We start from the raw sequence: 8,776 nt of genomic DNA, 5'->3' as shown, positions 1-8,776 counted from the left end.
TTCAGTTTCCATCAGGCAGGCTATTGATCTTGTAGGGATCCGGTCAGCGAAGATTTCATCCTCGAGACCTGCCACAACAATCTCTCCTTGGACATCCTTGAAGCTATGGGAATGGCGCCACCAAAGACCTGGAAGGACCTGAAGGTGCGAGGAGAACGAGCCGAACGATTCCTCAAAAGGAAGAAGGCAGAAAGGGGCCAAATAGCAAATAATGCTCCGCAACCAAACTTTGTCCCTAGGGGTAAAGGAAAAGCGCATGCGAATGCCGTGGACGTGAATCAAACGTTCGAGGTGCAAGCGCAGCCGCAACAGCAACAGCAAAAGGCGCCTCAACAGTCAAGGTGGCAACAGCAGACCCCGAAGCCGAAAGCCTCGGAGCCAAAGTTCCCAAAAGTCTATTCGTTCAGAGAGGATGAAGTTCCCGGTATCTTTAAGTACCTCATTGAGAATAATAAGATCAAATTGCCTCCGGTCCAGGATCAAGAAAATGCTAAAAGAGTCAATGATCCAAAGTATTGCGCATTTCACAGAGCGGTGCATCATCCTACCAAGGTATGCTACGCCCTTAAAGATAAGATCCAAGCTCTAATCGATGTTGGGGTCATCACTATGAAGCAATCCAAGGAGAAGAAAGTGGGTGCGAATGCAGTATCCATTAGCTTCGGATCTGTTCCCTTGAACTGGTTCCAGCATGAGCCGGTAATAAATGCAGCAGTGAAGACGGTGAACGATGATCCTCACAAACAGCGCCAGAAAGGACTTGTACCACACACAACCCCGAATGGTGAGATTCTTTGGGTTCATCCAGACTTGATCGAAGACGAACAATGGGCTGGAGCCTCCTCTAAGAAGAGGATAAAAGGAAAAGGTAAATCTTGTTATGGAGCTTCTGCTATTCCAGGAGAAGATGACGAAGAAATTCCCGCCTTCCCGCTTTCTGACGATGAACAGGAGGCCTTCGCAACCCGAAGTGGGAATGAGTATCACTATAAGTACCCGGATGCTTCCGAGCAATTGGGTACCAAAACCACTCCTTCCAAGACATTGGCGGAACTAGGGATTGCAGCAATTCCCCCAACGCCTATAGCTACGGAGGAAGCCCAAAACCCGAGGCAGTCTCGATTCAATCATCCGATTGGGAGAGACAAACCGGGAAATGCAAGCTCTCCGCCCCATTTTGACATCATGGCACAGTTAGCCAACATCCCGGCTAGGATAACCCTATACGAGCTGTTGCGTCTTTCCAAGGATACAAGGAAAGCACTACAAGAGGCCCTGAGCGACTCCGAGGCTTTCTTAACTAGAATCAAGCCATCTCCTGAAGGACCAGAGCTGTCAGCTCAACACTGCAACCTCGCAGCGCATCATTTTCCATGCATCTCTTTTACCAAAGAAGACATGCAGACGAAGAACTCAAAGCATGATCGGCCCTTGTATTTCACCGGGCACATTGGCTCCAGCACGGTCAACCGGATCCAAGTTGATCCGGGTTCTGCTGTTAGCATCATGCCATTCCGACTGATGCATCATCTCGGAATCCCGACTAGCAAATTAGCATCCACTGGCACTACGATTTATGGATTCAACACCAGCGGGTCCAGACCCTTGGGGAAGATTCGAATCAAATGCCAGATAGGGGATTTAAAATCAGAAGTTACCTGCTATGTGATTGACGCAGAAACGTCCTATAACTTACTGTTGGGTCGACCTTGGATCCACGGTAACCTTATAGTCCCATCAACTCTGCATCAATGCCTCAAGTACGTGGACTCAAATAATGAAGTCAAGACAGTGGTCGCGGATAAGCAACCGTTTAAGGGATTGGAGAACTATTTCACCGATTCCCTTCTATACGGCGCTGAATCCGATACTGAATCACCGGCCCAAGGAACGGACAACGGAGATGAAGCTGACACCGAATCCGGGTTTGATTATGATGGTGGTTTTGTACTTAATGACATTGTACCCATTGTAATCAATCTTGACGATGATAAATCATCGGAAAGTAGTTGTAATTGGCAACTTACCGAAGAACTATCAATAAACGATGATTTAGAGTACTCGATGTGTCTTGATAATGTCACTAAAGAGCTATATGATAACCCTGACTTGTATATGCCACTTCAATCATTTTGTATGACGAAAAAACAGGTAAAAGATCCATGCGGAGCGACACTTGTCATCCCCGCAGGGACATGGGGTGGAAAATAAGTCGTCTACGGTAAAGGAAAAGAAGCTCTGATACCCGATCACTTCCTAGCGTTCAAAAGGTTGATGTCTAATATGGTCACGGTCGATCCTACCACAATAGAGGAGGACGACCAGATGCCAACATGGGAAGATCCTTGGGTCCATCACCTAAACATGCAGTATGGCGATAGGTTCGAACAAAGAGAACCTCCTACCGAAGATCAAGTACTCCAGGTAAATATGGGCAGCGAAGATAATCCGAAGCCTATATTCATTAGCGATAGCCTCCCGCCCGAAGAGAAAGAAGAATTGATCTCTCTTATCAGGGAGTACATCGATGTGTTCGCCTGGAATTATGAAGACATGCCAGGGCTCGATCCAAACGTAGCAGTGCATCGTCTCAATATCAAGACGGATGTCAAACCTGTCAAACAACAACAAAGACGGTTTCGTCCGCAAATGATGGAGGCGATCGAATCCGAAGTCAAGAAGCTTATTGACTCGGGCTTCGTTCGAGAGGAGCAACATCCAGAATGGCTAGCCAATATTGTCCCAGTCCTTAAGAAGAACGGGAAGGTCAGGATTTGTATCGACTTTTGGGACCTCAATGCTGCTTGCCCAAAAGATGATTTTCCCCTTCCCATCACGGATGTTATCATCGACAATACGTGTGGGTTCGAGAGGATGTCTTTCATGGATGGCTTCTCTGGTTATAACAAAATAAAGATGCATCCGGATGATGAAAAGCATACCGCATTTAGAATGCCTCTCGGCGTCTTCTGCTACACAGTTATGCCCTTCGGCTTAAAGAATGCAGGTGCTACATATCAGCGAGCCATGTCGAAGATCTTTCAGAAGCATCTCCGAAAGACTGTCGAATGCTACGTAGATGATTTGGTAGTGAAAAGTCATGATAAAAAAGATCACATTAAGGACTTGAAGACCATGTTCGACTTGATGCGAGCCCATCAATTGAAGATGAATCCTACCAAGTCTTTCCTCGGAATGTCCAGTGGCAAATTCCTGGGATTTGTCGTCACTACCAAAGGTATTCACATCGACCCCGATAAGGTAAAGGCGATAAATGAATTGCAGCCTCCGAGGAACCTCAAGGAACTCAGAGGATTGCAAGGACGATTGGCTTACATCCGTCGGTTCATCTCGAACCTCTCAGGAAAATGTCAACCGTTCTCCAAGCTCGCAAAGAAGGGCGTATCTTTTGTATGGGATGAAGCTTGTCAAAAGGCATTCGAGAGTATTAAAGAATATCTCTCAAAACCTCCTGTACTCGTTGCACCGAAATCGGGCAAACCGTTCTTGATTTATGTCAAGGCGACGAGCCATTCATTAAGTGCATTACTTGCACAAGATGACGATGACGGTCATGAGCAGGCAGTATATTATTTGAGCCGAACCATGGTAGGCGTTGAATCTCGATACCCTATGATTGAGAGAGAATGCCTCGCCTTGGTGTTCGCTATTCAGAAGATGCGGCATTATCTGGTTGGACAGACCATTTATGTCATCTCTAAAGTTAATCCGGTTCGAGTATTCATGACTCAACCAGCTTCCATGAGCTGGCGATTAGCAAAATGGGCCTTACTCTTGTCCCAATACGACTTGCATTTTAAACAACAGAAGTCAGTAAAAGGACAGGCCATCTATGATCTCCTGGCAGACAATCCAACTACGGACACCGCCGAGATATATGACGGCTTACCGGATGAAACCCATGAAGTCAACGCGACTTCACACCAACAAGTATGGCGTTTATACTTCGATGGCGCTTCCAGAGCAGCTATTGTCACAAGTGCTCCTGGAAGATCTAATATTTCTTCCGGAGTGGGAGTTGTCTTAGTTTCCCCAGGAAAACATGTGATGCCACGAGCCTACTCGCTAACCGAGCCATGCTCGAATAATGTAGCAGAGTATAACGCATTGATTATAGGACTCAACTTCGCTAAGGAGCTGGGGGTTGAGTATCTCGAGGCTTTCGGTGATTCTCAGCTAATAGTCAAGCAAGTCCAAGGAGAATATGAAGTCCGAAGTCAAGATTTAATTCCATACCATAAGATGGCGGTGGAGATAGCGGAATCATTTGAAGGATTCTTTATCGAACATATTCCCCGACTACAGAATACTTATGCAGATGCGTTGGCAGTATTGGCCATGTCACTGGCGCAGCCTCCCGAAAAAGAGCAGTTTGTTACGGTAAGAACTCACCAACTTCTAATACCGTTTTACAATGAAGATGCCAAGGAAGAAGAGGTTCAAGAGGCGCACGCTACTCAAATCGAGTTCGAACCACGAGATTGGCGTTTCCCCATCATCGACTACGTCTTGCATGGAATCTTGCCAGAAGATGTGAAGGAAAGAGAGTCGATCCGGCGAAGAGCACCTAGATTCTACTATAATACGGAGAATCGAACGCTATACCGCAGGGGGTACGATGGGTTGCTATTGCGTTGCCTATCAACCAAATAAGCTGAAGAGGTCCTTAGGGAGGTGCATGAAGGGGAGTGTGGCGCACACCAACCTGGTCCCAAGCTCTACGATCGCATCAGAAGAATGGGGTATTTTTGGCCTTCCATGATGAATGATGCAATTGCATATGCCCGAAAGTGTAATGCATGTCAAATACACGGGAATTATTTGCACCAACCTCCGGAGCATCTGCCGTTCGAGACGTGGGGAATGGACATTGTTGGCCCGATAAATCCCCCATCAGTCAAAGGCGACCGGTTCATCTTGGCAATTACCAATTACTTCTCCAAATGGGCTGAAGCAGTTCCACTCAGAGAAGTTAAAACGAGCAACGTCATTGCATTCATCAAGCACCATATCATCTATAGGTATGGCATTCCAAGAAGAATCATACATGACAACGGTCCTCAGTTTGTCAGCAACGCCTTCATAAGGTTCTGCGAAAAGTTTAAAATTTAGGATATCTCGTCAACGGCTTATAATCCCACAGCAAATGGATTAGCTGAAGCCTTCAACAAGACTATCATCAAACTCTTGTCAAAAATCGTGAAAACGAATAAACGAGACTGGGATGACAAGCTTGGCGCGGCTCTATGGGCCTATCGGACCACGGTGCGCACACCAACGGGAGTAACCCCGTATTCGCTGGTATACGGATGTGAAGCTGTTCTTCCATTGTAGATTCAAATCCCATCTCTTCGGATCGCTCTTTCAACCCAGATGACGACCGAAGTACAACACCAGAAGCACCTCGAAGAACTCGAGAGGCTCGATGAAGAGCGCCTGGAAGCTCAACAGCATATTGAGTTTTACCAAGCTGGAATTTCTCGAGCCTTCGACAAAAAGGTTCGACAAAGGAGTTTCAAAGAAGGAGATTTGGTGCTAGCTGAAAGGCGGCCTATGATCCTTAACTCCAAGAAGAAGGGTAAATTTGAACCCAAATGGGAAGGACCATTCGTAGTGGAGACAGTCTACTCGAGTGGCGCATATCGCCTTTTCACCAAGGACGGTGACCGGCTTATAATGCCGATAAACGGCAAGTTCCTAAAAAAATACTATCCTTAGTATCTTCAGGATAACCAATGCACCGGGAAGTTCCCGGAAGAATACCACATGGGTATTCTTAGGGATAACCCAGTCATTGTAGAATTGATGAATAAGAAATCTACATTCGAACTCTGAAGGTCAGAATGTCTCTTCTTATTTTTATCAAAAAATTCTCTAACTCTTATGAGTTATTTTTGTGAGATGAGATCTAATCCTCTGATAGGTTAATCTTTCCTCACCAAACCATCCGCTGATCAAATTAAACGACAGTGGATCCACCAACATTTCCATCTGCCAGTCATTGGCATTTCTCAGACTCAACGTGTTAGGTCAGAATCACCTAGCATTAAAGTCTCCCTTTGAGTGATAATACGAGTTGGCACTTTCTTTGCTACCCGTATTCCACTTTCTTTGCTTTCTGGTCAAACCTATAAAAGTTAGGGCCAAAGCCAAATTCCTCTCTCGATTCATTCCATGAACGAGAGGTCCACTTGGAGCAGTCAAACCTATAAAAGTTAGGATTGTTCCTGATCTCGCTTAGTCAAGCCTACAGATAGTCAAGACTAAGGTCGAGTCATTCATTTTCGATAAACGAAAAAAAATCCACCTTTGTCCCCTTTTCCACCAAACCTATAAAAGTTAGGGTTGAAATTGGGTTTTCTCCTCAATGAATGAGGGGTTCTTTGGGTTCAAATGACCAATCCTATAAAAGGTAGTGTCGTTCGAACTTTTCCGATTCTCGGAGTGGAGATCCCACTCTTAGTTTCATCCTTCCGGATTCTGGGGGTGGAGATCCCACCTCGAGTTTCCTTTCCAGCTGAAGATAGAATATAAAATTCTTCCTCTTCAGCACCGGGAGATAGAATATAAAATTCTTCCTCTCCCGTTTCCTTTCCAGCTGAAGATAGAATATAAAATTCTTTCTCTTCAGCACCGGTCTTCCTCTCCCGTTTCCTTTCCAGCCGAAGATAGAATATAAAATTCTTCCTCTTCAGCACCGGGAGATAGAATATAAAATTCTTCCTCTCCTGTTTCTCAGTCTGTCTTTGCTTTTAGAAAAGACACGATTCTCAACTTCCAATCGGATAAGTCAACGCCTAACACGCGTTGCCGGGTAGTCTATTCCCGTGAGAAAGACGAAGCCTATGTATTCAAAATCATAGCACAAAGCCTCAGAGAATTTACTCTCTTAGCACAACGTTACATGTGAGACGGGTTTAATAATTCACATGCTAGTCCGATTTCAAACGGTAATCGGTAAAGACATATCAAACCCGTTGAGGGCTGGGGGTTTGCCAAAAATCCCATAAATCTGTCATTCAGAATAAATACGGAAAAGATCACAAGAAAGAAGTAAATGCGAAGTTACTATTAATAGACCAAGTCAAAAGCATACAACAAGAAGCTCGTTAGCCCGAAGGCAGCTGGCGGCTGAGAATATGAGACTTTAAGTTAAAAAGCCTATCTACATAACTCCGCTCAAGTCCCGCCTGCAGATCAGCTCGGGCAGATTCCTCAGAACTGCTTAAAATCTCCGCGGCTTCACTCTTCAGCTTCATCAGTCTCTCCTGGGTGGATCCGAGCTCCTCGAGTGCCTGTTCACGAGAACGCTCTAGTCCAGCCAGGTCATCTACAATAAGAGCAGTAGATTCCTCAACGCACTTCAAGGCCTCTTTCAACCTAGTCGTTTCCTCACGGTTCGAGTCCAAAGAGCGGAGTAGCTCAGCTCTCTCCGTATCTTTCCTCACCACATTAGCCATTAGCTGCGCAATGGAGCTCTCGTGTGACTAAAGCTCGCACCCGATGGAAGATCTCAGGTCACACCACTGTGCCATCCTGTGCTCCAACTGAGAGGACACAAAAGAAGAAGCCCCGTTAACCTCCAACTCCTTCAACTCTCGTATCTCTGACTCCAGGGCAGCGAAATCGGCAGTGAAGGAATCGGCCAACTCCGGGTATCCTTCTTCCCTCATCATCATCATGTGGCGAGAAAAGGAACGCCTGAATTGATCAAAGCCGCATCCTCTATGAAGAAGTTTCTCGATCAGGCCGTTATAAAAGGCAGTGAAGAAGCTGAGGTCCGTACGAAAAGCCTCTCTGTCAGGATCAGTATCGACCAAAAGGGCGCGGACACGCTCGTATTAGAAGTTCAGCGGGGATTATCGAATACGATAAGGAAATTCAAAAGGCAAGTTCTGAGCATACCAACGCCAACGGACGCCCCCTCAGGCTGAAGTCCGACAGGCTCTGAGACAGCAACAGAAGAGGGTATATCAACCCCTGCAGGCGGATTGCTCATATCACTCGGCAAGGACGGGGAGACGTCACTTCTATGCAGACTTTCGGCCCCGAAAACTGTAGTAGTATCAGGCCCAACGGCCGGTCCTATAGTTACACTCCTGTATTAGTCAAATGGAAATTTGGACAAATAAGGAGAGTCGGGACAAGAAGATCGTATGCATACCTGCAATCCCATCGTCCTCAGATGCAGCGGGAATACCAGGAGTCATAAGAGAATCAGTCCCAGTGGCTGGTCCTATGATTGCACTCATATGTTAGTCAAAAATCAGATAAACGTAGAGAAGTACGATATCCCTAAATCGTACGCGTACCTGCAAGTCCATCACTCCGAGGCAAGTTAGATATGCCAGGAATCGATATTGGGCTAATCCCAATGGTTGGCGCTGCAATATTAATCCTTCATTAGTCAGACAACAGATCAGACAAGATGAAGGGAATCAGAGGTATACCTATGAATGAATCATTCCCAAAGAATGGTCTCTCGGTTCCTCTGGTAGTCTGTTCGGCCAGTATGTCAGCTAATAAGCTGGCATCAGGTTTAGAGAAGCTTGGTACAGGAGCACTCCCCCTCCCCTCGAAACCTACATCATGATAGGCTCCATCCTCAGCTGGCCTTTCCATCGCGACATCTGCAGGGTAACCTGAATGTTGGAAGATGAGGAAAGCTCAAAAATACTTGCAGCAAAAACGGAAGATCTTCCTTCCCCATGATTGAGGAGGGTATCATTGGATGTAGATATACCTGAATACGGGA

At 46.0% G+C, this 8,776-nt stretch overlaps 1 long non-coding RNA gene across 1 annotated transcript; it reads right to left on the bottom strand.

The window, feature by feature from the left end:
- Positions 8,218-8,511, bottom strand: LOC109851492. The gene is made up of 3 exons (XR_002249838.1): positions 8,472-8,511; positions 8,334-8,405; positions 8,218-8,257 (listed from the first exon to the last, which is right to left on the bottom strand). It is a non-coding gene; the product is annotated as an uncharacterized LOC109851492 (long non-coding RNA).

This window comes from Asparagus officinalis, chromosome 8 (assembly GCF_001876935.1).
Source record: "Asparagus officinalis chromosome 8, Aspof.V1, whole genome shotgun sequence".
NCBI lineage: Eukaryota > Viridiplantae > Streptophyta > Magnoliopsida > Asparagales > Asparagaceae > Asparagus > Asparagus officinalis.
This window is presented reverse-complemented; position numbering and strand designations above follow the sequence as displayed.